Source organism: Rhineura floridana, chromosome 13 (genome assembly GCF_030035675.1).
Source record: "Rhineura floridana isolate rRhiFlo1 chromosome 13, rRhiFlo1.hap2, whole genome shotgun sequence".
Taxonomy (NCBI): domain Eukaryota; kingdom Metazoa; phylum Chordata; class Lepidosauria; order Squamata; family Rhineuridae; genus Rhineura; species Rhineura floridana.
Window position 1 is genome coordinate 24226837 of NC_084492.1, and position 14780 is coordinate 24241616.

At 41.9% G+C, this 14780-nt stretch overlaps 1 pseudogene; it reads left to right on the forward strand.

Moving 5' to 3' along the window:
* The first annotated feature begins 224 nt into the window (after positions 1 to 224).
* Positions 225 to 343, forward strand: LOC133369485 (5S ribosomal RNA; annotated as a pseudogene).
* The last annotated feature ends 14437 nt before the right edge of the window (positions 344 to 14780 follow it).

Below are 14780 nucleotides of genomic sequence, written 5' to 3' on the forward strand. Positions count from 1 at the left end.
ATCCCATTGCTTCATGACCAATATAAAGTAAATGTACAGTTTATACAGTGTCAGGGTACAGGCATGGCCACAGTACATGAAAATGTCAGAGCATTTCTTGATGACCTTTCTCATGAACTCCAACTTAGAAAGCCCAATCTTGTTCCAGAGCATTAGAAGACTCCAGCACTGAGATTTAGGTGAAGTTCTGTACAAAGGGTTTTAGTCCAGAACTTGCCAGGTGAGGCTACAGCCATACGACCCTGAACATGCCTGATCTCGTCTGATCTCAGAAGCTAAGAAGGGTCAGGCCTGGTTAGTACTTGGATGGGAGACCACCTGGGAATACTGGGTGCAGTAGGCTTAGAGGAAGGCAATGGTAAACTGCCTCTGAATACCTCTTACCATGAAAACCCTATGAAAATATCAAAAAAAGATTCATAGGGTTGCCATAAGTCATAATCAACTTGACTGCATATAACAACAACAATGCCAGATGAAAGTGCTAGGGGAACAGTATCTAATGCTCCAATGGAATTCCTGGAAAACAAGAAGAGTCTCTTCTGCCAATAATTTATTGCTGTCAAAACTTCATGCAGACACACACAGAAAGATTGTCAAGGGAGGTTGGGGGCAAAGACTCATGAGGCATCGCTTCTCATGCAGTTGATCATGCAGAGATTTGCCCCCCACAATTTTTCTTCCAGCTTCTAGGTGACCTCCTTCATCTGACAAGGTCTCCCCATCATGACAGTGAGTCCTGATGATAATATAGGTAACATTCAGATGGAGACCAAGTGCTGCAGAAAGCTATATTTCACTTCTGACCTTCAGCTGCCCCTCTAGTGCAATGCTCACATTACATTTCCCTTCACTCATGGGGGGGGGGACTAGTAAAGCAATGCCAAGTGAAAGGAGTGACATTTCTTTAGCTGTCTTTCAGAGATGAATAAAAATCCCTTGGCCAGTTCCACTCATAGGTGTGATACTTGCCACTTAGTTCATCATGATACATGTTAACATAATTGCTATAAGGAAGCTCCAAGAAGATTTTCCCTGTGTTTGTTAGCTAACTTTCTTGTCAGTGGAGGGAGTTTCTTTCATTCAAGGCTAAAAACAAGCAAGAGCTTCAATTGTCCCAGAAGGTTCTTAAGCCAGGAAGGCCACCATCGTAAATTGTACCTTTGCGTAATCACTAATACCAACTGCTGCATGATAGAACACGGTTGGCATGAAGCCAAATGTCTCTCTTCAGTTTCAGGCTTGAATCTCTTCATATGTGAGGAGGATAGTGCCTCGTGTATGGTACTTTCATACTTCCAAGGCCTGCTTACCATCTGCTTCTATTATGGGAGTTTATGGCACAGAGTATCTCAGACACTGCAGTGTCTGTTACTTTCCTGTGCTGCAGTTTAGAGTGCTTTAGTGCTTTATGTCTGGAAATTTATATTTTTCTTTTTTTAAAGAAAAAGAGAAAGAAAGAAAAACACACCCACACAACAAAAAACAAAGAAAAAGATCCATCTTCATCTGCCCTCCACCACCCCCCTTCATAATGTCACAGAAATGGAAGGGATTTTATTTAACAGATCACGTCATTACGATGAGAAGTGATCTGAAAGAAAATTAGTAAATTATACAGGGACTGCAAATGTGAATATCAGATAGCTTTTGGAAATCCTTTAAGCATGTTGTGATTAAGAGAGTATATGTATACATTTATAAAACTTCAGAAAACTTTATATATACAAAAAAACCTTCAGAATAGTGCCTTTTCCCCAGCATAATCTGAAGTTTGCTGAGGTTTTGAGGGGAATATGAAACAGCCTCTGTTGGAACACATTTAATAGGTTCACGGTGAAGTGGCGGCTCCACAAGGCCTTGGTTGAATGGATTTTCATGAGCAATGTTTCACATTTCCTCACACACAGAATCAAAGAAGCCTAGCCTTCCACTACTCAAAGCTCTCTGCTATCAATGCATCGAAAGACCATCTGATACAAACAATGGAAAGCACCACCCTTGAAAGCTGTTGTTGTATCGTATCTATAAGTACTGAACAGACTTTTTTGTGACTTGGATAAGCAAGTGTGCCATTCATTCAGGGGCTTCACTAGGTCCTTAGAAGGCTTGGGCAGAAGTCCATAACACAAATTTGCATAGAATTTGCATATGTTAATTCACACTTCTAGATGCAACTGGAGGGTGACTTTGAGAGGGGGCAAAACACATATAGATATTGTTACCATCATCATAATCTCATGCTTCACCAGGGCAGGTCACAACAATTAAAAACAAACATTAAAACAAATTGCAATCAAACAAAAAGGGTGGGTCCTAAAAATATACAGCACAAGTGACGAAGGCCAGGGTAAAGAGGGGTGTCTTCACCAGGGATAGTACTGAACATCTGCAGAATTGGATTTGGTTTCGAATTCTGGGATAATCTGCAAGTTCGTCTCATCATCAGACAGACTCCCACTCTTTGTGTATGTTCGCAGCTGTTAGCAACACCGTAATTTTTTTTTAAAAAAAAAAATCTGCAGTGAGCATTATGTCATTATTTATGTCATTATTTTTGTAATCTGCTGCTAAGGTATACATGATATAAATATATAGCAGCATGAGGAATAACAGATAAAATTATGTAATTTTTTGGAAAACAATTAAAAAGAACCAGACAGAGCAGAATCAAGGAAACCCCATCCTTAGTCTTCAGCTTCTGACAAAAAAGATATAGTGAAGATGCCAGACACATATCTTCTCTCCAGGAAGTAAATTGTATTTGGGAGGACCTAGATTTTGTTGGAGTTAACTTTCAAGTTAGGTTAACTTAAGTATTCTCTGAGTGGTTTATAAATTCTGAAATAAACAAAATAAAAAGTAAGGTCAGTACTCCAGCCTTATTTTAAATTATACATTATGATTCAATCAAAATTTGTATAGGAAAAGTTCCTCTCCTTCACATTACTGCATGGGTCCAGCAACAGGAAGGCAGGTGTGCATCAGGGGAGGAGGGGGTATGAGCTCAGCGGAGGCTGGTCCGTTAGAACAAATAGGGCCACCAATGTCAATCCTGCTTCCTCCAAGTCTACCTGCCTTCTTACTTACATTCAGTCCAGAGGGTGTGTTAGCAAAGTCACTTCAACGACGAAGATGGAATCCAGACAGAAAGGTCCTGATAACACTTTACTGAGTAAACTGAACAAAAACAGTGTACAATTTCAGGAGAAAGGGATAGAGAGGTTTTGTCTTTCTTATGTCAGGATTTGTACATAGCAGGGAGACATATAATCAAACATACAGATGAAAGCCTCCCACAGAACTAAACAGCCAATCAGAGTCAGAGCACATGCTACTTCAGTGAAGATCATGCCACTTTGCCTGGTTGCTAAGCAATACCTCCACCAGTCCCCCTTTTGGCAAAAGAATTAATCCTTAAGTTGAAAATGGAATGATCTCTGCTGTTGCACTTCCAACAGGGCGACCCTGCCTGTTTCTTACCTCCTTAGTAGTCTCAGTGTTGCCCTTGTAGGACTCAGGAGGAAGAATGGGCACAAAAGTAAAATAAATTGGCTCTGCCTGTCATTGCCTCTGCCTCTGCTTATCATTGGCTCTACCTGCTGTTGGCTTCCCTGCCTTCCACCCCACCAGTTGCAGTGGGCACCAGCCACCACTGGGTGAGCACCTTCAATGGTGAGGCTTACCTCCCTTGCTTCAGTCTGGCACCACTTACGGTATGTAGCTTTCTACCATTTAACCTTGAATATATGCAAAAAGCATCTTTCTTGACTGCCTTACTGAAATATCTTCTCTCCCTGTCCAATTTCTGAACACTGAAAAAGGTACCCCTGGGTATAAGTTATGGTTTGCATGCAGGAACAAGCTTTCATTCTAAACATCTACATCATCAATGCTTTTAATTATCCCCATTGTCTGTGAATGAACATATGTGGAACATACTGCATTAAAAAAAGAAGGATATCTCATGATAAAAGAATGAAGACAGGCTTATAGAATAAGGAGGTATGGATTTGGCAAAGAAATTGGATATGGATGCAAAGGAACATCCCGTTTGCCTGTGGCAGGTCTGATCACATGTAAACCATCTGGAGCTTTGATAAGAATCTTCTTTTTTTTTTTTTGAAGGATCACACTTTTGTGGCAGTCTCCACAATACATTAATATCTCTTCTGTAAGCATGGCAAGAAAGTGGTGATAAAGAAGACAAAAGCTATCTCTCACATACTCCAGTTGCACTCCTTTTTTCATCCCCCTGGAGTTTCCCCGCTTGTTTCCTCCTCTGATCTAAACATTATGGCTGCAACCCTACATATTAGGCTTTTAAACATGTCACTGACATCATGGAGATAGAAGCAACCTAGCTGAATGCAGATTTGCAGCCTATATATGCACAATGTAAATGTACTGCCTTCAAGTCAATTCTGACTTATGGTGACCCTATGAATAGGGTTTTCATGGTAAGCGGTATTCAGAGGGGGGTTACCATTGCCTCCCTCTGAGGCTGAGAGGCAGTGACTGGCCCAAGGTCACCCAGTGAGCTTCGTGGCTGCATGGTGATTCGAACCCTGGTCTCCCAGGTTGTAGTCCAACACCTTAACCACTACACCACACTGGTTCTCAGAGGGCAATTAAATTCAAATTCCAGAGTTCCCAAATGACTTTGGTGGCCAAAATAGGGGTGGAGAGGGATTTCTTCGGTTTTCTTTTTGCACTTCCAAATTTGCTGGCAAATTGGAAAGCAATTCTCAATTGGATTATGCATTTCTTCAGATTTTGCAATGCATTTTTGGTGTGCAAACCACATAAAATAAACATTGTTCATTAAAAAGAAGCATAAAATGTATAATTTATGGGCAGTCATATTGAAAGATATTGAGATGTGTACATATTATGCATGCTATTGGAGGTCGCTGATTCATAGGGTCGCCATAAGTCGTAATTTACTTGAAGGCACATAACGACAACATTTATGCAAAAGTGTGCATTTTATGTAAAAAATGTCCAGAAAATGCATTCAAAAAGTTGCAACAGAATGGAACAGGTCAGAAGGAACTTATGACTGAGTGCCAGCAAGACCAAAACAAGACAGAATTAACTGCTCAGTCCAGTCCTAGACCAAACACAAGCAAGACGAATGGAAACAAAAGAGTATTCCCAAGGTCCCTCCCACACATACCATTTACCAGGGTTTTCTGCCCCCTGCAGGCTTCCACATGATGTTGTTATTCCATCACTATTCCCTAATATTGCCAGGATCAAACTACTTTTTCTTCTGGTGCAAAAAAACAAAAAGAAAAAGAAATCAACATTTGCAAGAGATCTGAATATTTTCATTGTGTGACATTTGTGTGGCATTTTGTGTGGCGCTCAGTGTTTGTGGCTTGAGCGATCACCACTCTCTGCCTTTTGTTTTCTGTTTGGCCTTTTTTGACAGGAGGTTATCCATAGTTCAGACTAAAATAGGAAGATGAAGAAGTTCTTGCCATCTAATATCCTAATCTTCCTTACTAGCAGAATTCCAGCATATGAAGTGTTAAATACCAAAAGACACACATAAACAGGAAACAGCAACTGTGCATGCTCACAGGTCCAAGAGTTCCTTGGTTAGAGGAACAAGAGTACAGAAGGGATGTGACCCTTGTGTGAAGTACTAGCTCCCCTCTATTCTGCACTGATTAGGCCTCATCTTGAGTACTGTGTCCAGTTCTGGACACCTGCACTTTCAGAAAGAGGCAGACATAACTATAACAAGTTCAGAGGAGGGCAATGAGGATGATCAGGGAACTGGAACCAAAGCCCTATGAGGAGAGACTGAAAGAACTGGGCATGTTTAGCCTTGAGAAGTCAAGACTGAGGGGAGATATGCTAGCACTCTTCAAGTACTTGAAAGGGTGCCACACTGAGGAAGACCAAGATCTCTTCTCAATCATCTTAGAGGGCAGGACCCAGAATAGTGGGCTCAAGTTACAGGAAGCCAGATTTTGGCTGAAGATCAGGAAAAACTTCCTGTTAGAGCAGTACGACAATGGAACCAATGACCTAGGAAGGCATTGAGCTCTCCAACGTTTGAGGCATTCAAGAGGCAGCTGGACAGCCACCTGTTGGGTGTGCTTTAATTTGGATTTCTGCACTGAGCAGGACTCAGTGGCTTTATAGTTCCCTTCCAGCTCTACAACTCTATGACTAGTAACAGCTGGTGGGGAGGAGAGGGATGGGGTGGTATTGCTTAACTGTCTTCCTAATGGGGAGGTTATAGCTGGTAAATGAGAGGAAGAGAGGGAAGGGGAGGGGATGTGTAGGCCAGTGTGGTGTGGGTGCAGTGGTGAAGCCGATCCAATGCTCCCATTGCTGTGCCTTTGGCATGCTGATCTCCCCACCACCTCACCCTTCTCCCTTTTGGTTACCAGCAGCAACCTCCACATTGGGAAGGCAGGTGAACAATGCCACTCTGCCCTGCTGGCTGCCATGAAATGTAACTACAGCCACAGAACTTTTTTCAGTCTGAACACTTCCAATCATTGCCAAGGATGGGAAAAGTGCAATCATCCTACAAAATAAATAAATAAGAATAAACAGTGAAATGGAACTGGTGGTGTGGATGATCTGCTATAATTTCACTCCAAAAACTCGGGGGGGGGGGCAGCAAAGGATATGTCTGGAAAGGCCTTAGGGTCTCTTAAATAAAAACAAACCAGACCTGGGTGAGCATAACCAGACTCGATAATTCATGTACAAGGACTCAATTTTAACTCTTATTAAGGCTAAATTGAGGAAGGCCCTAATGGTCCTGAAGTGCCCCTCAGATGCTTTGTATTCTACACTAAGTGAATGCTAGATTTCTGTGACAATTCTGATCAGCAATCGGCATTGTCAGGTGCCTGCTGAGTCCCATGGCTTAGCAGGGGGACCACTGCCAGCACCTGGAGGCACCTGGCCAGTGGAGGCTGCTCCCTTTGGGCAAATGGGACACTGCCCCATCAGGCTCAGACTGCCCTCAACCAACTCCCATTTGCCTTCCTTCTTACTTACAATCAGTCCAATTTTGCCTACTGTACCCATTTTTGCTGAGGAATTTCCCCTAACATAATGCATTTTTCTATATAATTTCCATTAGTACATGCATTTTTTTGCATGCTTTACCCTAACATATGCACTTCTGTACACATTATTTGGCTGGAGAACTGCACTGCAAAATCCAGAGTAGTGCAAATTACAAAGGATGGCTGTATTTCAGTTCTCACATTGTTTTAGAAAGTGCAGATTAGATAGGATCACCTTTAAATGTGAACTGAATCAAATTTCTCCCTCTTGCCTAGATCCAATAATCTGTGACCAACGTGCATAGGTCTCCCTGACCTAGAAGCTTTTATAGGCTCATTTGCGCTGGATCATTGGTGCAAAAAGCCAACATGGCTGATGTCCATGGCTGATGTCCTTCTCTCACCAGAGCTTCAAGGCAGAGTCCAGAATTCCCACCTAAGCTTAAAGACCAAATGTCAGATCCACTGTAACTGTGCAATCTAAATTTGCTGGCGTACAGTTGAATCCCTCCTACAAAATAGTAACAGTCTGGAAGTGGCCTTGGCCATTTGTACCACAGTTGATAATAAGATTCTGTTCAACACAAGCCCTAGAATATGGAAGCATGCTTACATCTTTTTAAAAGTAATTATGCATGGCATACATATTCATTTCTATTTTTTTCTATTTTTGTTTTTAAAAAAGACACCTCTTATACTGCTGTACAAATGAGCACAGTCAGAGATTTGATAAAATGGGTCCTCCACCATATTTCTAGAAAAGCATACCAGAACAGAGTGTTGTTGACTGTGACCATTAGTCATTTTTAGTTATAAGCTTATGAATTATCACCTTGAAGTACAGTGTGCTTAATTTATACTGTACATGCTTGCAAAAGAAGGCTGCTTGTACTGGATAGAGACAAGTGGCCCATTGCCATAAGGAAGCTATTAATATGGATAACACATTCAAGCATTATGGGTTGAATTCATCTAGGTCCTATTCATTAAAATTAATGAATCTGAATTAGTCATGCCCATTAATTTCAATGGGTCTACTCTGAGCAGGACTAGAATTTAATACCACCATGTATTTTGGAGGGATGTATATGCAGAGAGATCATTGATAGGGTTGATCCCACACCCAGGAATATTGTATTTGTTAACATAACAAATAAATGCCCATACCCATTAATGTTAATATGGTAAAGTCTCTTGACAGCCCAATCATTTCATAAGAAAGCCCTATCCATCCCCATCCATCTGTGAAAGATTGATTTTATGAAACGGCTATTGCACAATAATCATATATCTATTGCTCATTAAAAGGGGAAATTCAGCCAAATGTTCTGAAATCCAAGACCCACTGATTTCAGCGAGAGCATTGTGGACATGCTTAAATTTCACCCATTGAAACTATGGGAGTTAGACCAGATAAAAAAGAAACTGTTTACTATGTGACAGAATCCTTGCTAGTCTGTATCAAAACCTTTTTTGTTTCCTTTGAAATTCTTCACATATTTCATTTCAACACAAGACTCTAAATGAACCTCAAAATTTCACTTGAAGCAAAACTTGGTGACCACTTTAGGATGTAGACACACACACACCCTGGTGAAAAATTGATTTAGCAAAACATTTGAAATTCTTTCTGCAAAGCAGAAACTTCCAAACTTGCTTCTCAACCTCAGTTTGGATGACATTTGAAGGCAATTCTTGCAATAGCTTAATTGGAAAGGATGCAGTAGTGGCTGGTGCCCATTGGGACTGGTAGGGCAGAAGGCAGGGAGGCCGGCAGTAGGTACAGCCAGAGCCAATGACAGGCAGAGCTAGAATCAGTAATAGGCACAGCCAACTAATTCTGGTTTTGTCTCCATCCTTTTCTTAAAGGCAACAATGAAGCTAAGAAGGAGAAAGCTAGAATGGACTAGTTATATGGAAGGAAGGAGGCAGGCAGGTGGGCGCTGAGTGAAGGAAGACTGTCCTTGGTGGGGCGGTGCCACATTTGCCCTAATGGACCAGCCTCACCTGGCAAGATGGCTACCTTAGAAAAGCTGTTACAGCTGGGCCACATTCCCTGTGCTCCCTGAGTTTCCAACAATGGTATTGTAGGCAGGCAACCTAGACACACTAGGCCTCATCACTCCAGAAGACACCATCCATTCTGGTTGTAAATGAATGAGGGTCACTTTCCAGGGCTGGCTATTGAAATGGATGCCCTTTCATTTGCCTCATGAAAGAAACACAAGTTCTTTTTATGCTGATGGATTAGGAAGGATAAAAAAGACTCAATCAGAAGAGACAGGGCAAGTGTAAAAAGAGATGCCTGATGGATAGATGCAGGCAGTGCTCTGTGTCACAATTTAGCAAACAATCTACTCTCAAGAATAAATTTTAATTTAATGTGGAGAGGTGTGATATTCATATCTGAAACCAGCTCTCCGCTATCTATTGTTAAAGGACAGTTACAAATTTCTCCATTTTACTTGGTATTTTTATTCGGCAAAGTACCATGTTGTCAGAGAACAGATACAAAAAACTAATAACCCCTAAGCAAAAGAATGAAAGTTATTTTTTTAAAAAAAGAAAGAAAAACCTAAAAAAACATTTAAATGCTGAATGTAGTTAAAGCTTAAACAAATGACTCCAGCTTTCCATTTAGATCAACACAGTTTTAATAACAGCAGTATCAATGTCCTTAAATATATGTTTTTTTTGTGCAAATCACATAAACAGAAAGGGGGGGCTTTTCAAGAAATGACCCTCCCCCCCCCATCTTCTGATTTAGTTATGTGTCAGACAAACCTCATTCTCTCATTTTTCTCTTTTCCGGGGCTGAAGGAAATGCTTATTGGATCTGTACTTTAAATCTCAGCCAATAGAAAACAATGTTTCAACATCTATCTGACCTGGGCACATTTTTTTTTATGTAAATTCTGTTCTTAAAAAGGGAGAGATGTTTTGCAAACTCCCTCTGATGTATAACAAAAAAGGCACCCATGGTTCAAAGAGTTAAATTAACCAAGAGTTTTCCTCCCCCTTTCAATGCTGGTGCCCCCCTAACCCCCCCCCACAACAGTCTCTCTCTCTCTCTCTCTCTCTCTCTCTCTCTGGGCTGTGCTTGATTTATAGCATGATCCATCCCTGTTGGGAGTTGACAGTCACTTTCATTTTCTTGTATTCCCCCCCCTCGCCATCAAGGTCATAAGAGAGAGGGGCCCTCCAAGTTCCCCGCATTCGTCCTCCTTCACCCTTCTGCCGGCCTGGCCTCATGAATCATTCCGTCTCTGCATTGAACTCCTGATGCTTCTCTTCCACCAAACCGCCCGACTTCCGCAATTTTTCTTCATTCTCACTAACAATTTGGTAATGAAATATTGATTTTTAGTTAGATTCAAATAGATGTTATTAAGTTTGCATTGATAAATCGTTCCCTTTCTCAGGCTGGAAGTACCTCAGTCAAATTCTAACGGGTGCTTTCATACCTGGTGATGTATTAATTTGACATGTTTGTCACCCAAGCAGCCTGGCTTACACAGAGAGGAGGGTGTCTAGAACTAATTGCAGCTATTTCAATGAGGAAAGTATAATACTAACTGATATAGATAGATAGATAGATAGATGATAGATAGATGATAGATAGATAGATAGATAGATAGATAGATAGATAGATAGATAGATAGATAGATAGATAGATAGATAGATAGATAGATAGATAGATAGATAGATAGATAGATCACCTCCTTTAAAGACTTGTAAACATTGTCTGTGACCAGGAAGCAATTACTCTTTCTCATCAAATATAAGCCAAAGTTTCAAAACAGTGTGCACTGGGCAAATTTATAACAGCTAATTTGACTTTTGCCAAAAGATTAGTTACAGCTTTGAAACTGGTAAATAATTTTTTTGCTGAGATATCCCCCCTTGTTGTTTTTAAAGAGAGATCTCCATGGAATTACTTGAGTGATGAAATCTTTCAAAAGTACAGTCACTAAAAGACGAGATGAACTATCTCATCTATGTGAGAATGAAGGGTGAAGGGCGGGGCAACACAAGGGAGTGCAAATTGTAGCTGGCTGCTTCCCTAGCTGACCTGCAACTTTGCCATCCTTTTCCCAAGGAAGGGGGCAAAGAGAACTGTGAGAAAGTTATACACATACAAACAGATAATGTTGGGAAACAAGCACCAGCTGCAGCACCTGCAGCCACTGGTGGACTTGCAATGCAGTAGCAACAAAAAGCAGAACTGCTTTTGTTCTGCTTTTGTTTTGATACCTTGCTTAATGAAAATAGTGGGACTGAACTGAAGCAGCCTTAAGAAAAGAATGAGAGCCTGATGGATCAGGCCAATGGTACACCTGGTCCAGCATCCTGTTCTCACAGTGGCCGACCAGATGCCCATGTTCAACTTCCCCACCTTGTTCCCAGTCCATCTCCCCCAAATTTTCTGAAAGGGAAGCCTTGCGAAGACTGGAAGCCCCACTTTACCACCAATGGAAATTGTGCTCCCTATTCCCTTACTGGGGCCTTTCATTCGTATGCCCCTGAGCAAGGGCAGGAAAGGCTGTCTTCCCTCTGATTTGCTTTCATGATGATGCCACATAGCCAATGAGATTTAGCAAGGTGATGATATTTGGGTCACATCCACCCCATATATTTACAATCACATTTAAAGCACATGGCGTCCCCTAAAGGACCCTTGGAACTGTAGTTTGTGAAAGGTGCTGAGAAGTGTAACTCTATGAGAGGTAAACTACAGTTCCCAGGATTCTTTAAATGTATGGTGTGGATGTCACCTTAAGCCAAATAAGAGTGAGGACCATGTTTCTTGCCCTCACTCCCAGGTATTATGTGTAAAAGGAAAAAAATGTCTCTTAGCAAAAGTAGGCCTGACTATCACTAAAACCAGGAACATCAGCAGGTGACAAAAGAAGATGAAAAAGTTGAGCGGGGGTGGGAGGTGTTAGGCATCATTTCATTGCCCTGAAAATTCCTCTCTTTCAGGTGAAAAAGTTCTCTAGAAAACTGTCAGCTCAGCACTGGATAGTAGTACTTTGCATTGTTTGCAGTGCTTTTTGAGTGTTTCTCAGGCCATGTTTAAATGGTTGATTTGTCTCACTGGGATTGTTCTTTTCGCAACTTCAGATCTGAATTTATTTATTTTTAAGAATTATTGCTTTTCCTATGCTTGGAGGGCAACAGAGAAGGAAACCAAAAGACAAAAATATATACATGCTTCAATATAGTCACTTAGAAATAGATGCCATCACCCTCACTTAATACCCCAGCAATAAAATCTGGATTAAAGCAAAATGTCTTATAGCATCTCTGGAAGATGCTCAGATTCAGATTTTGGCAAAACACAAGAAGAAGACTATTTCAGAGTTTGACAACAACCACTGAGCTCACCACCCCTCTGCATCCATTTGTTGGTTCTAACAGTGCAAGAGTCACCTCTTCTATAACCTCTTGTCTTGAAATACAGACTGTGGAGTCCAACTTTGTCAATGTGCTTACCTCCTGATGAACCTCAAAGACATAAAGGAAATGGGACATCCCTCCTTACTGCCTCTGGCTGCTTAAAAAGCAGCTGATGAATTTTATTTGGATGGAAAATGTCCTCACATGGATTTACCAAAGCAGTGGTCTTGCCTATTTTACACTGTGTCAGGCCCATGCATTTGCCATGTCACAGCAACATAGGAAGCTGCTTTATACTGAGTCAGACCTGTTGATCCATCCAGCTCACTACTGTCTACACTGACAGGCAGTGGCTCTCCAGCATTTCAGACTCGGGGGTCTCTCCCAGCCATACCTGGAGATGCCAAGGATTGAACGTGAGACCTTTGCATTCATGGCAGATGTTCTACCAATGAGCCACAGTTCTTCCCCAATCAGCTTCTATAGGTTTTGGTGCTTGACATCAACTGTACAAATGAACATCCAATGTCATTTGTCATTTCTTCTGTCATTTCTGATATCATGCTTAGATTGCTGTGCCATTGGAAAAGGAAACTGTGAGATCGCCACCACTTTGAATGGAGCCATCAACCCAATTTTCCCAAGTGGTTAAATCTGGTTGTGTGAATTTTGCCTAGGTACCAAGCTATGCGAATGCTAGGTTTTGGGGTGCCCTTGGGCAAGACACTCACAATGAGTGTGTCTGCATAGCAACAGAGAAGCTGCCCTATGCTGAGTCCATTGGTCCATCTAGCTCAGTACTGTCTACTCTGACTGGCAGTGGCTCTCCGGGGTTTCAGGCAGGAATCTCTCCCAGCCCTATCAGGAGATTCAAGGGATTGAAGCTGGGACCTTCTACATGCAAAGCAATGACACTTCACATCCAGTGAGACTACGCCCACACTGTCACTGTTGCCAGGTCTTCCTCCTCTGCCTCATAATTGCTACCACCCGCTTACTTGCCAGACTGAACCAATGAACAAGCAGCGGAAGTGCTGTGGCTCAGTGGTAGAGCATCTGCCTTGCATATAGACGGTCCCAGATTCAGTCCCTAACTTCTCCAGGTAGGGTAGAGAGACAACCCTGGAGAGTGGCTGCCAGTCAGTGTAAACATCACTGAGCTAGTTGGACCAATGGGATTGACTTCGTATAACGCAGCTTCCTATGTTCCTATATTCCTAAGCAGGCAGTGGCAGCTGTTCCTCATCCTTCTCATCACTGTTGTTGTATATTTGCTCATCCTCTCTGGGCTAGTGGAAGAGGCAAGTGAACATGCTGGTTCCAATGGTGATGAGGAGGAGCAGGTGAACACGCAGGTTCCAATGGCGACAAGGAGCAGCAGGTGAAAAGGGGGATCTTGTCACTGGCTTCCTCTTGTGGTTTAGACTATCAGCAGACGCCCAACCATGCCAGCCCTTGATGCTGGGTCCATTACCAAAGTTAATTAGTAATCATAGTAGTGACATAGATTTAAAGTGAAAAGGAATTATCAACGACACGCAACAGGCACTCCCGCAGTCTTGAAAAACTTCTATTCTTCCGTTGCTCTTCCCTTATTTAAAAGCAGACATCCCAAGCTCTATTTATAGATTGAACTTAATCTTGTCCTTTGCAATACGCTGTATAGCATTTGTTCATGTGCCCTGTCCCTTTCTACAGTGTATGATATATGGTGGGCACATGACGTAGTGCATAGTGTTTTTGAGTACAGAACATAATTCAGCTGAAGTTAAAGGAAAAACATTCATCCATTTCTCTGGGAAGGACTCTACCCCATTTGTAAATTATGAACTCAATAAGGCAATACATGTATACCTACACAAGGCTCGATCCACCATTCCTGCTTGGATCTATGGAGGACAAGAAATAAAGATGGGAATGGGGAAAGTCTTCTTCTTACACGGCTGTGCAAAACCTCCCCTGAGAAAGTTTGCTCGGCACTCTACATACCTATTAGCCTTAGAAGTTTAGGTAACTCCTGCAAATGTCTCCAGTTCCTACAAAGACTATTACAAAATAAGGCGGCATACCTCACTTCCAATGAGTGTTGAGGAATTCTGGTGACCTCTTTACAGGACCTGTACAGCAGAGGAGTCTTAGAAGGAGCCAGGGCTCAGTGGTAGAGTATCTGCTTTGCATGCTGAAGGTCCCAGGTTTAATCCCTGGTATCTCCAGGACGGCTGAGAGATAATCCTCCCTGAATCTCTGGAGACCCACTGCCGGTCCAGAGGTTTCCAAACTTTTTTCCCCATGGACCACTTGAAAATCGCTGATAGTCATTCCCACTTAATTATTTTT